The sequence below is a fragment of the Sphaeramia orbicularis genome, chromosome 13, assembly GCF_902148855.1.
Source record: "Sphaeramia orbicularis chromosome 13, fSphaOr1.1, whole genome shotgun sequence".
Classification (NCBI taxonomy): Eukaryota; Metazoa; Chordata; class Actinopteri; order Kurtiformes; family Apogonidae; genus Sphaeramia; species Sphaeramia orbicularis.
Genome location: NC_043969.1, coordinates 12,251,925 through 12,265,846, shown reverse-complemented (window position 1 = coordinate 12,265,846; position 13,922 = coordinate 12,251,925).

Genomic DNA, 13,922 nt, shown 5'->3' with positions numbered 1-13,922 from the left:
TAAAAATATAAACGCACCACTTTTGTTTTTGCTCCCATTTTTCATGAGCTGAACTCAAAGATCTAAAACTTTTTCTGTGTACACACAAGGTTTATTTCTCTCAAATATTGTTCACAAATCTGTTTAAATTTGTGTTAGTGAACACTTCTTCTTTGCTGAGATAATCCATCCACCTCACAGGTGTGGCATATCAAGATGCTGATTAGACAGCAGGATTTTTGCACAGGTGTGCCTTAGGCTGGCCACAATAAAAAGCCACTCTAAAATGTGCAGTTTTATCACACAGCACAATACCACAGATGTCACAAGTTTTGAGGGAATATGCAGTAGTCATGCTGACTTCAGGAATCTCCACCAGAGCTTCTGCCTGTGAATTGAATGTTCATTTCTCTACCATAAACCATCTCCAAAGCTGTTTCAGAGAATTCATGAAGAAGACTGTGTGAGGAAAATGGTGGTCACACCAAATACTGACTGGTTTTCTGACCCCCCTGGACCACCCAATACAGTAAAAATGCACATTTTAGAGTGGCCTTTTATTGTGGCCAGCCTAAGTCACACCTGTGCAATAATCCTGCTGTCTAATCAGCATCTTGATATGCCACACCTGTGAGGTGGATGGATTATCTCAGCAAAGGACAAAGGAGAAGTGTTCACTAACACAGATTTAGACAAATTTATGAACAATATTTGAGAGAAATAGGCCTTTTGTGTTCGTAGAAAACGTTTTAGATCTTTGAGTTCAGCTCATGAAAAATGGGAGCAAAAACAAAAGTGGGGCGTTTATATTTTTGTTCAGTGTACAAGTACATAACACCAGCAGTTAGAGGCAACTAACCTGGCAACTTGGTAGCCTGCCTTGGTGGTGAATTCATTGAACTCAGGTTCACATGAAGAGTCACTGTTGAGTTTAAAGCAGCTTGAATTTGCTTCACTTTTTCGGAGCGCTCACTCCCTGCTAGCTTGTTGTACGCGTTAGCATGTTTTGCCTGCTCGTGTCTCTTTACATTGAATTCCTTAAACACGGCAACAGTCTACTGACAAATTAGGCAAACACAATCGCCTCGATTTTCAGTGAAAAAAAATTGTAATTCCCATCTCTTCTGGAAGCGGCAGCCCTCACTGTCAACTTCCGTTTTTTTTAATTTACAGGCGCCATGGTTACAAATTAGCGAAAAAGGTTCACGGCAAAGTCACAGAGCCAGATAGAGTTAGAGTGGTGCTGCCACCATGAGGTGAAAGGAGAAACTGCATTTTGAACCTTTTATGATTCATGTACTCGGTTCAACAGTCCAAGCGGGCCATAAATAATACATTCTAAAACCCAAGCTGTGGGCCGTATTAAATCTGACCACGGGCCATGATTGGCCCCCGGGCCGGACTTTGGACATGCGTGCTTTAAATAAACCAAAATTCATGATGACTGCAAGAAAAAAAAAAAGAAAGAAATAAAAACAAATACAGTGAGTTACCCCAAAAAGTTACTCAGAGTCTTCAAGGGTCAACAGGGACACTGGCTGCAGTTTTTTTTTTTTTTTTTATCTTATTTTTCCTTCTAAATTGACAACTAAATCCATTTACATGATCACTTAATATTGTAACTGCATTACTCGTCCTGCTTATATGCCGCTCTGCAAACAATCACAGGAAATGGTTTTCGATGGAGTAATACTCTAAAGTTTCCTTGTAATGCACAAAGGCCAGACATGCCAGGAACAGCTGTGAGTCAGAGGAAAACATACACTACTTGACTTCATTATTTTCCACAAATGTAGCTATTCTATGCAATTTCAGCATGTTTTTTAAGCCTTGTTAAAATAAATTGCAATGAAAAAGGCTCACATGGGGAGAGATAAAATGGTAAACAAAAGGATGGTTTCTGTAAGCCGTGTATAAAAATGTTTTCATAGATGTTTTCTTATCGTGATCCCAAGGCTCTAATGGTTTGACTGCTGCGTTTTAGCAAAGTAGGACACATAGTCCTTGTTTCGATATGTACAGCCCACAGCCACGCTAAAGAACGAAACAATCAGAATCTGCATTCGCTTTCTGATGAATGTAATTATGTGTCTACTCCAAACGCCTGCAGGTCTGCACGGAGCGGCTCGTGTGATGCATTTTGTTTATCGCTGTTTACTTTCAAACTGTGAATGCTTTTAGCTGATTGGATGAATGAGATATCCACAGTTGTGCGAGTCATTGGATGCATACAAATTAGACCGGCGCTAATGTACGCTGTTCATATCTTTAGAGACGCAGAGCCGAGAGCAGGCCCGCTCACTGATTTATGTTTGTGAAATGACATGATGGATACTGTCTTACTAAATGTCATGATGTCAACGGACTTATTTATCAGTCTGGCTTTGAAGTCTGGTCATTGTAGACAAATATCTATAGGTCATGAGGAGGATGTGGAGTAGAAAATATAAGTACAAGGTGACACAAAAAAACAGGAACTTTTTAACAATCCAATAAAACCAAGAGTGATGGAAGAAAAATATTTTATTCATAGTAATTGAAACCTTAAACCATGCCATTTAAGAAACAATGATGGAATTTTCTTTTTTTTAAAAATTACTTCCTGTAGATGGCGTCCTCCTGTACGAATGCATTCTTGAAATCTGCTGTTGAGATTCCTCATTTGCTGCAACGTCTCAGCTGGGATACTGTGAATTTCATCCTGAATTCTCTGTTTTAACTCATCCAGAGTTCTTGGTCAAGTCGTGTACACTTTACTCTTGAGATAACCCCACAAGAAAAAATCACAAACGGACAAATCTGGCGATCTAGGGGGCCAGGGAACATTACCGAATCTTGAGATCACACGGTTAGCGAACAATTCTCGCACAGCTGCCAGTGGTTACTAAAATGGGGGTGTGTTTACTTGCTCAAGGTCACTGTCTCACAGTACTGCCACTTGCTCATGTCTGCCAATACAGGGTGGGGAAGCAAAATTTGCAATTAACTTTTAGTTGTTTTTTTTCAGCAGGTACTATGTTGTTGCCGAACATGGGACTTGTGGAATATTCCAAATTTTTCAGAGGGGAGAATTTGTTAGGGTAACAGGACTGAGTGAGAACCCAGGGACACGACTAAAATGTATATAATTATTTGTATATGATTATTTTCACAGGACGATAGGTGGTTCTTATCAGGTTCTAAAATGATTTAAATTAAACCTGAAGTGCAAAACACACAACGGAGTCCACTGTTTCATTATTGCTTTAAAAAAAAAAGCAAAAATAGAGGAACAGTGAGTGAAAAAGTAAGAACATCCCATGGGTCAGTACCTCGTAGAACCATTTGTAAAAGCGGTAACTCAAAGTATTCGTTTTCTATTTGATTTCATTTTTCATCGACGATGAGGTTTGGCCCACTTTTCTGTACAACGTTGCTTCAGTTCACTGGGGGTTGTGGGCATATTTGGCTTAAGGTCCCGCCACAGCATTTCAGTTGGGTTGAGGTCTGGACTGGGCCGTTGTTACACTTTGACCTTTACTTTTTCAGCTGTTCTGTTGTAGATCTGCTGCTGCTCGGAATCATTGTCCCGTTGAATGACCCAATTTCATCCAAGCTGTCACTGTCAGACAGATGGCCTTGAATTTGACGATTTGATGGATTTCATGGTCGACTCAGTGACTGTAAGTTGCCCAGGACTGTGTCGCTTCAAAACAGTCCCAAATCATCACCCTTCCAATACATTACTTGACAGGTAGTAAGAGGGGTTTGTCCCGATATCGATGGCCAGAATAAAAAACCTCCTATCTGAAAAAATCACTTCTTCAGGAAACAAAACAAAAAAAAAGTTTAGTTTTTTTATAGTATGGTCTTTGTTAAAGATATCCAAGCATATTCTACTGTTCTCAGACTCTCTTTCTATATTATGTGTTAACAATACGTACTAGGTTGTAAAGACCGACAGGCCTTTATCCCTAATTTCATATTTGAAATACGAGGGGCGATTGAAAAGTTTTGAGCCTAACATGGAAAGGATTAAGATATGAAGACCAAATTTGGTCCATGAAATCTTTCACATATCTTAATCCTATCCAGTAAATTTCATGGTCATAGCAATCCTTTTTTCCTGTTTCCAGGATGAAAGTGCAAAAATGTACCTGAACAGTCCAGGTTGTAAAAATCCTTTTGGTTCAGGTTCCAAATACTGACCAATGTGATCTCCATTCAAAACAACAACACAATAACCCATAAATAATGAGAATAACAAATTTTCTTTGTGAAAAATTATGTGGAAAAAAATTGAAGTGAAAAAAATAACATTACACTGTGAAAATATTTACATTCACAAAACTATTCTTTCACAATAAAATGCAAATAAATACATAAATAAAAATAAATATGAACAACCCAAAATGTGGAATTTGAACAATATTCTGCCTGTTACTAAATGTTTTGTGCATTTATGGATCTACTGTGATCTGTAGTTGTGTTAATAATAAGAGAAGTCATATTGTAGAAATTGTTCAAATTTTAGTTCCAAACTCCAAAATTTTAACAATATTCTGCCTGTTACCAAATGTTTATGTAACATTGTGTGTAAATGTACATGTATAAATAATAAGTCGAAGCATAATATTGTTAAAATTGTACTAATTTTTCTAATGAAATTTCTGTTTTTTTCAGGTTATTCACATCTTTTTTTGTAAAATGTAAATATTTTCATAATTTAATTGGGGTTTTTTTTTTGTACTAAAATAAAAAGAAAAACTTGGATTTGTCATTATTTATAGGTTATTAAGTCATTATTTTACTGGTCTGGCCCGCTTGAGATCAAATTGGGCTGAATATGGAACTGAACCAAAATGAGTTTTACACCCCTGCTTTAGAATCTGAGATGTAGCCCTTTGTTTTTTGCTCTTTCAGTCTTGCAAGATCTTATAACAATTCCCAGATTGATGGGCAACAACAATTGCCTCTCTCAGCTCATTGCAGATGTTGTTCTGCCTGGCATTGTATCAACACATACCTGAATGGCCCAGACCGGCAAAGTCATAAAGTTTCTGCTTCTATCCCCGTGGTCAGACTTGCTGTAGATCAATAAATCAAGGGTATTTACATAACAGCACCCGGCTGCCACTTACCTTCTTAATTTCTAAAGAAGCACTGAGGGTGACTTAATTTTTCATGCACTGCTTCTCCAGCTTGGCTTAATTTTCATTAAATTAATAATAATACAATGGAGTCTTTTGTGTGTTTTACACTTGAGATTGGATTTAAATCATTTTGGAGGTGATTTTTTTTTAGTATGCTCTAATACACAGGTGTCAAACATGCGCCAAATCCGGCCAAATCCGGCCCGCCAAACGGTCCAATCCGGCCCCTGGGATGAATTTGTAAAATGCAAAAATTACAGTGAAGAAATGAACAGTCAAGGACAGGGGTGTCCAAACTTTTTTTCAAGAGGGCCAGATCTGATAATGTGGAGATTGCCAGGGGCCAGTGGTCCCTTCGGATGTTTTTTAAACAGTAAGAATTACATATAAAAGCGCTGTTCTACAACAATTTAATTTTCATTGTCACAATATCATTTTTTTAAATGGCAATGTAACCAAATCTAAGCCACTCAGGTCTGAACTAATTAAAAAAAAAAAAAAAAATCTGCCTTCCTTTTACATCTGGAGTCAGATAACATAGAACAAACTGTGTGGAGTATCTTAAACTTCCAAGTTGGTAAAAATCTTAACCCCACATTCATTTTAAACATGACTTATATGAGTAATCATTACTCATATATTACTCAGTAATGCAAAGTCTGTTAACGTTTAAGATGAAAACATATGACTCTTACTCTTGTCTTTCACAAAATCATTCAGAAAGTAATATTTTGTGTCACATCTACAAGTACATAACACCAGCAGTTAGAGGCAACTAACCTGGCAACTTGGTAGCCTGCCTTGGTGGCGAATTCATCAAACTCCAGGCTCACATGAAGAGTCACTGTTGAGTTTAAAGCAGCTTGAATTTGCTTCACTCCCTGCTAGCTTGTCGTATGCGTTAGCATGTTTTGTCTGCTCGTGTCTCTTTACATTGAATTCCTTAAACAAGGCAACAGTCTCTTGAAAAATTAGGCAAACACAATCGCCTTGATTTTCAGTGAAAAAAAATTATAAGTCCCATCTCTCCTCTCAACTTTGTTTTTTTTATTTACAGGCGCCGTGGTTAGAAATTAGCGAAAAGGGTTCATGACGAGGTCACAGAGCCAGATAGAGTTAGAGTGGTGCTGCCACCATGAGGTGAACGGAGAAACTGCATTTTGAACCTTTTATGATTCATGTATTCGGTTCAACAGTCCAAGCGGGCCATAAATAATACATTCTAAAACCCAAGCTGTGGGCCGTATTAAATCTGACCGCGGGCCGTGATTGGCCCCCGGGCCGGACTTTGGACATGCCTGGTCAAGGATGTTCAAATAATTTTAGGTCAATTCAATCTAAAAATGATCAGAGCAGTAAAATTCTATCATAATAACCTATAAACAAATGAAAACTGTAAATTTTTCTCTTTGTTTTAGTGTAAAAAACAAAGGAAAATTACACAAATGTTTAAATTTACAAAAAAAAAAAAAAAAAAAGTGAATAACTTGAAATCTCTGCTTGTTATTTAATGTTAAAATTTGGTTCAGGTTCCAAATACAGACTGGGAAAAATATTAACATAACCTAAAAATTGTTACAACTCCGATTTTTTCTTTTTGTAAATGTAAATATTTTCATGTAATTTTCCCATATTTACACTTAAACAAACTATTATTTCACAGAAAACGTAAATATCCTGAACAAATATGAAAAACCTGAAATGTCGGAAGAGACGTAAGTGTAATTTTGCTAATAGTCTTCCTGTTACTGAGTATTTAGGGTATTTGTAGATCCACTGTGATCTGTAAGTTGTAATGAACATAACGTCAATGATAAATTGAGGCAGAATATTGTTAAAATTGCACTTATTTTTCTTAACACATTTTAGGGTGTTCATATTATTCACATTGTTTTAAAGAACAGTTTTGTAGATGTAAACTTTTTCATCACGTAAGGAAAGTTTGAAGTTGACATTATTTATATACAATTATGTTATTATTTTACTGGTCTGGCCCATTTCAGACCAAATTTGGCTGAATTTGGCCTCTGAACTAAAATGACTTTGACACTCATATTTTAACCCTTTCATGCATGAATTATGAGAACCTTAATCAAGATTTTTTTTTTTTTTTTTTTCCTGACTATTTTTATTCCTCTTTAGGTATGAAAAAAGCAATGTGATCGAATTTTTTTTTTTTTTTTTTTTTTTATGAACCTATTTTTCATGGGGTTACAAAATGCTGGACACCATGCATTTACTGACATACAGCGTGAAAACTAAGAAATACATTTTTTTAATGCTGTTCATCTGTTCTCACATTTTAATATTCCATAACCTCCTGAGACCCAGCAATGCATTTTTGTCCTCTGTAGGGGACAAGAGTTTTACAGCTTTATAAAAAAATAAAAAAATAAATAAAAATGCTGTACACTGCAAAGGACATGCCATAATTTTATTTTATTTTTTTAAGGTACCTGAAAAAACTGTTGCATCATACTGTTTCCAATCAAGACAATTATTAAATGTAAAAAAAAGCCTAAACTTTTCCTTTCCTGGGTCTCTAGTTATTACTCAGATATGCCAAAAAAAAAAAAAAAAAATGTTGTTAAAAAAAAACCCTGTTAATTACAGTCTAATTACCATTAGCAATTGATTTACACTCAAATACTGCAGATCAGGTTGATTAAGAACAGTAATGGTATGAATTGCATTGTATTGGATGATGCATAAGCGTCCACTGTGTTGGTTGATATGCAAGTAAAACAACAAAACCATGAATATACAAGAGAACAACTTTGAATAGCTGTACACTGTAGTGACCATTATGCATGAAAGGGTTAAAGGATAGTTGGTAGATGTAAACATTTTCATTGGATAATTTGACTTTTTTAGCTCTAAAGCATTGAGGAAATTTGGAGTAGGCATTATTTTTTTTATACAGGGTGGGGAAGCAAAATTTACAATGAACATTTAGTTGTTTTTTCTCAGCAGGCACTACGTCAATTGTTTTGAAACCAAACATATATTGATGTCATAATCATACCTAACACTATTATCCATACCTTTTCACAAACTTTTGCCCATATGAGTAATCAGGAAAGCAAACATCAAAGAGTGTGTGATTTGCTGAATGCACTCGTCACACCAAAGGAGATTTCAAAAATAGTTGGAGTGTCCATAAAGACTGTTTATAATGGAAAGAAGAGAATGACTATGAGCAAAACTATTACGAGAAAGTCTGGAAGTGGAGGAAGCAACAAAAAACGTACCAAAGCTTTTATTAAAGCTCTCAAATCCAAAATCCTAAAGGATCCAAGCAAATCCATGAGAAAAATGGCAATTGAACTTGAGGTAGACAACAAGAGCGTTAGAAATGCAGTAAAATATGATTTGAAGATTTAAATTCTCATGACTTTCAATAAACTAATTGGTCATACACTGTCTTTCAATCCCTGCCTCAAAATGTTGTAAATTTTGCTTCCCCACCCTGTATATTGAAATAAATGTTGGAATGGCAATCAATTAACATTTGACATTATTGTGTTTTGACCCAACAGTACTCATTAGGACTGTCATTTTTTATGCAAACCTCAAACATTCGTTGGAGCATGAGGTGAAAAGTTTGAATTGGAGCTGTAATTACCTGGCGGAATGTTGCATCAGACTAAAGAGAAAAATGGCAATTGAACTTGAGGTAGACAACAAGACCGTTAGAAATGCAGTAAAATATGATTTGAAGTTAAAATCTTACACAAGAACACCAAAACACTTGTTGACAACAGCAACAAATCCAACTTCAGCAATTTTTGGGAATCATGTTTATGGCCGCCTTCTAGCCCAGATCTAAACCCTCTGGATTCTGCTATTTGGGGCGTTTAGAACATGCTACCAATAGAACATCACACAGCAATGTCGACTTTCTTAAAGATACTATTAAAGAAGAATGGGAGAAGTTGTCACCCGAATATTTGAGGAACACTTACGCAAGTTTCAGGAAGCGTGTGAAGGCAGTTATTGAGAAAGAAGGAGGACACATAGAATAAAAACATTTTCTATTATGTACATTTTCTTGTGGCAAATAAATTCTCATGATTTTCAATAAACTAATTGGTCATACACTGTCTTTCAGTCCCTGCCTCAAAATATTGTAGATCTTGCTTCCCCACCCTGTATATTATTATGTTATTATTTCACTGGTCCGGCCCACGTCAGATCAAATTCAGCTTAATGTGGCCCCTGATCTAAAATGAGTTTGACACCCCTGACCTAGACCATAAGTATCTTGGTGTGCACTTCGGCAGTGTGTACTGGCACACAACAGTTCCCCAGTTATGAGGTTTATCCTGGTTTGGATCATTTTGGGGATATGGTGTGTACGTGGGTTTAACTCAGAAAAATCTGGTTATTTATTTCCTTGTACATCTGACAACACTTGTATCTTGGTTACTGCTGCTGTTGGCAATTTAGTAATTTAGTAGTAGCAATTTAGTCTGACATTTCAGTAATTCCAAGCATAACCTTAAACTTATTTTTATTTGACTGTGGCCACTGAAAGGGAGCGAAGGTGGATGAAGACGCATTGCCATGAGAGATGGAACAGGGTCGTCATGGTGATGTTCAGTGATTGGTTGTAATGTGAACCCACATGTGACCTGAGGTACTCCGCTGTTCTTTAGCGATGGGACTTTTGGCTCTTTGAAGGGAGCCGTTCAATCAGGAGTCGTTCACTGAAAAGAGTCGTTCAAAAGACTGACTCTTTTATGTTTTTTACATTATTTTGAAATACCGATGTTTTAATGACTAAATAGGCTACACGTGATGATTGACATGACATTTTAAAGGTGTTTAATTGGCGCGGCAGTAAATAATATCTTACCGTAAAAAAGAATCGTTAGTTCTAATGTGTGGGTAAATACAGGGGTTGGACAAAATAATGGAAACACCTTCACCTCAAGATGATAATGCCCCAATCCATACAGCTAGAATTGTTAAAGAATGGCATGAGGAACATTCTAATGAAGTTGAGCATCTCATATGGCCGGCACAGTCCCCAGACCTCAACATTATTGAGCATTTATGGTCAGTTTTAGAGATTCAAGTAAGACGTCGATTTCCACCGCCATCGTCTCTAAAAGAGTTGGAGGGTATTCTAACTGAAGAATGGCTTCAAATTCCTTTGGAAACAATTCACAAGTTGTATGAATCAATACCTCAGAGAATTGAGGCTGTAATTGCCGCAAAAGGCGGACCTACACCATTTTAAATTATATTTTGTTGATTTTTTAAGGTGTTTCCATTATTTTGTCCAACCCCTGTACATATGACATGAGAGGTGACATTAGGCAAATGCTGGAATTTGACAAAAAAACATCACGGTACATTATGTGGACTTGTCTGTAGCCTAAAACTGAAGAAGAAAATAAAACATTTTCTTATGAAATAACATTTTATTCTCCTCAAAACAAGAACAATAAATGTGTGTAAACATACGGAAACAATTGCACAAAACACAACAGTGATTAATCACTGCAGTTACTTAACCCTTTCATGCATGAATTACGAGAACCTTAGTCAATATCTTTTTTTCTTGAGTGTTTTTGTTCCTTTTGGAGGATGAAAAAAACAATGCAACTGATTTTTTTTTTTTTTTTTTTTTTGTTAGCCCTTTCATGCACAGTGGTCACTCCAGTGGACAGTTCTTCTCCAGCTGTTCTCTTGTATATTCATGGATTTTATTGTTTTAGTTCCATATCAGCCAACACAGTGGACGCTTATGCACCATCCCATACACTGTAATTTATACCATTACTGTAACTTTACCGTTCTAGATAAACCTGATCTGCACTAACATGTTTGAGTTTTGAAGGGGTGGGATTAAATACATTTTACTTCCTCCACTCCTTTTAGAATGTGCAAATGAAGTCATGTATATGTATAAGTTTTGTTTTTGTTTTTTTGTTTTCTTCCATGACCTCTTATTACCTGTTTTTTTTCCTAAGGACGAAGTAAGATTACTTTGTCTTGTTGCATATTCAAAATAAACTAAACAAAAAAAAAAAAAAAAAAAAAAATCAATTGCTTGTTATGGTTACTAAACTGCAATTAACTGTTTTTTTTTTTTTTTCTTTTTGCATATTATTTCCATGAAGTGAGTAATGACTAGTATTAGAGTATGTTAAAATGTGAGAAAACAGCAGATTAGCAGCATTAAAAAGCTTTTTATTTCATAGTTTTCACATGATACATCAGTAAATCCATGTTTCTTTGCTTCCAAAATTAACTCTTTCAATGCCATGGGCCGATTAAATCGGCTTTATGAATACAACCTTTAAAGTGCCACGGGCCGATCAGATCGGCTTTGGAGAACACGCCATATTTGTGTACAAACAAACCATCCACCCCCATTTCTTTCTCACATTTCGATGACGTTCTTTCAAATCTTCTTGCAAATTACGATCAATAATGAATCGGCTGTGTCCGGTGCGTTTTGAATCTAAGTAGCAATCGGTCGGATGTTACCGAGCGGTTTTTGACCAAGGAAGAGCTCGCGTTTCGTTTTCTGCTTGGGAAATTTTATGAATGAATTTATGAATGAAATCATATGCAAATTAGATGGCCATTTTGTAGTAATATCGTAAACACAGCGATCTGTCAAAACAGTCCCATCTGCTAGAAAATGAGTTCTGATGACGATTCAGACTTCGATTATAAAAACGACGCGAAATACTGAAAAACGGCCAAATTCTGTGGCACTTTTAAGGCTTATTAGCCCCTTAACTGTCTGGCACCGAAAGAGTTAAACACATGGTGTCTAGCTGACATTTTTTTTAACTCCATGAAAAATAGGTTCATTAGAAAATTTTCAGTCACATTGTTTTTTTCATGCCTAAAGAGGAATAAAAAGACTCAGAACATAAATGTTGATTAAGGTTCTCATAATTCGTGCATGAAAGGGTTAATGAACCTATTTTTTGTGGAGTTACAAAAATGTCCACTCAGCTGGACAGCATGCATTTAAGTTTTGAAGGAAAAAAACATTTATTTAAAAATCATCATCAGAAAGTGATATACTGTGTGAAAACTATGAAATAAAAACATTTTTAATGCAGCTAACTGCTAAATTGCTACTGATTTCTCAAATTGTATCATACTCTAATATTAGTTATTACTCTGAGACCCAGGAAATTGACAGTTTTAGCTTTTTTACATTAAAAAATTGTCTTGATTGGAAACTGCATAATGCAACAGTTTTTTCAGATACATTTTTAAAACTATTTTTATTGATTGATTGATTTTTTAATGGAAAGTCTTTTGCAATGCACAGCACTTTTAAAGTAAACCTGTCAAACTTTTGTACCCTACAGAGGACAAAATGCATTGCTGAGTCTCAGGAGGATATGAAAAAAAAAAAAAGTTTGTTAATAACAGTCTGTGGTAGAAAATTTACTTTTTAGATTTACTTTTATATTTTACATATTCTTTTAACCCATAAAGACCCAAACATCCACCATCTACCAAAATCACCTACTGATCTAAACTGTTTAATCTGAGGTGATCCATTAATCCGATCAATACATGTACATAATTGGTGTAAAATGCAGTTTGTCATCTTTTCATGGTCATTAGATATGACCCATTTGGACATTCAGAGGCTCTGTAGTTACTGTGGAAACACTGTCATCTTCTACAACATTGATTCACTAGTAAAACCCTTGGAGGTTAATTAACAACAGTGGATGGAGACATTTAATTTGTGTTAGTGAAATTGATAGAAAAAGTCACTTTTTCTTCACTTTTCTCAATTTTTGATGTAATAATCCTCAACTTTACTCGCAGCTTTTATAAACATCTACATGTTTAGTAAATTAAATATCGGAAAATACCAGATTTTCACAGAAAAAAACAAAAAAAAACAAAACACAAAATCCAGGAGACAATATTACAGTAAATGATGATAAAGCACTTAAGGAAGGTTAAATATAGAGAAAAATTCATTTGGGAACTGCAACAATGTCACACTGGGTCCTTATGGGTTAATGCTGAGTCATTCTTCATGCATATGTTTATGTGTGATGTTTACCACTCTGTAACACCCCCGACCCTAGAACGGAGTTCTTGCCTTGAGTTAAAACCCAAACACCTAAATGTCTGGATGTGCATGGATGGGTGATGGCGCCTGCACGCTAGATATTATTTAAACAAGGTTAGGGGTAAGAGGTCAATATGACCTCTTCCCCCCAGAACGGGAAGGGCTGGTATGGAGTGGTACGATTTACATATGGGGATGTCCACCATTAGGGGGGTTGGATTTTGGGTCTATATAATCTTTAGTACAGTCTACTCTCGTTATACCGCCAACTTCCGTTCACGGCCAAATTGGCGGTATAGCGAAAATGACGTTACAACGGGTTGCGTCCATAATGTGCATGTCTTTACTATATGATGTCTATGCTGCCTCCGTTAACCCGTTCTAATTGCGTTTCTAAATAAATCTTGATTCTGTTATGTTGTAAGGGATCATTTAAAGTGGGGAAACATTTGAAGCATTATTATACCGTGTCGGGAAATGACACCCCATCATCTTGAGGCTTTGGCTTAATCCCACGTCCTCTTCCCGACATCCTGACCTACTGAGTGTTCTGCGATAAATGAACGGTGGCCGTTCCGTAGACCTACTCGTAGCTTGTCGCGATCAGCGTCTGGCGCGTTTGTTTCAGTGCATTGTTAAAATTTATGTGTACTCGATGGCAATCACGCTGGTGGTATAACGGTCGGGAAATCAATGGTATAAGTGTTGTTTGTGCATGGAACTGGGCTGGCGGATGGCGA